The sequence below is a fragment of the Poecilia reticulata genome, linkage group LG17 (assembly GCF_000633615.1).
Source record: "Poecilia reticulata strain Guanapo linkage group LG17, Guppy_female_1.0+MT, whole genome shotgun sequence".
NCBI lineage: Eukaryota > Metazoa > Chordata > Actinopteri > Cyprinodontiformes > Poeciliidae > Poecilia > Poecilia reticulata.
In genome coordinates this window covers 26,560,986-26,562,184 of record NC_024347.1, presented here as the reverse complement: position 1 = coordinate 26,562,184, position 1,199 = coordinate 26,560,986, and positions in this window count along the sequence as shown.

Below are 1,199 nucleotides of genomic sequence, written 5' to 3'. Positions count from 1 at the left end.
CAACCTAAACTTATTGGTTAGTAGAGTCTGTGTGGAGTTGAATCCAAATGTACATCCAGCTGTTCTGTGAAGACCTCAGGGGTTTTAGCAAGAGGACATAGACGGCAACATGAAGGCCAAGGATCACAGCCGACAGATCAGGATTAAAGTTGCTGGGACGTTTAAACCAGAATTAGGTTATAAAAAGTTTTTAAGATTTCATTGGGAATTCATCTTCTGAAAACGAAAAAGTGTGTGTCTTAACATTCTGACCACCCAAACTGACAGGTCAGTCAAGAAGGGGTGTTAATCAGAGAAGCAGCCAAGAGTTTCATAGTAACTCTGGAGGAGCTGCAGTGATCCATAGCTCAGGTGGGGGAGCATGTGGCATTTGTTATATAATAGTTGTTGGACACAACATGAAAGAAAACCTTTCTGCCAAGATGGTGCATTAAGATCAAGCTGCAAAAAAAAAACAAAAAAAAAAACAATTTTATGACAATTATCCTGTTTGTGTGAAGCTTTAAGTCATGAACTTCACAAACCTGGTGTTTGCTGACAGAGTGGAAAGAAGTCAGTCCCCGTTGAATGAAAGCCCTCAGAAATGTGTAAGAAGGTGCTCTAGTAAGACTAACCTGCACAGTATTCCCAACCATGGTAGGGGCAGTGTCATGCTGTGGGGAGGCTTCTCTTCAGTAGGAATGGGACAGACTGTCAGGAAGAAAATTTAGTGGAAAATATTCAAAACTGAAGGGAAAGTATGACAACCTTGAACATAAAGCAAGAGCTAAACCAAAGCACTTTAATGTGTCAGAGTGGTCTAGTCAAAGACCAAACCACTAAATTCTATTGAGACTCGTTGGGACGACATCCACTCTTTAATCTGCTCTGACTGAGGTTGAGCTTTTTTGAAAAGAAGAATGAACAAACCTTTTGGTATCTAGGTGWCCACAGCTRCGAGTCGCTGCAGAGTACTATCAAAGTATTAACTCATAGGATATGAAAACATGTGTCTGCCTCACTTTTCAGACTTTTCTTTGTAAGAAGAAAAAAATGGAAAACCTTGTAAYAGTTTTCAACCTTACAGATTTACTCTACTTTGTGTTGGGTCTGGTTCATAGAATCCCTCTAAAGTACACTTTGTGCACACTTTGTACACTTTGTGCACATTTTGTTTGTGATTATAATTTGGTAAAAAATATGCCAAAGTTTAAATGCTC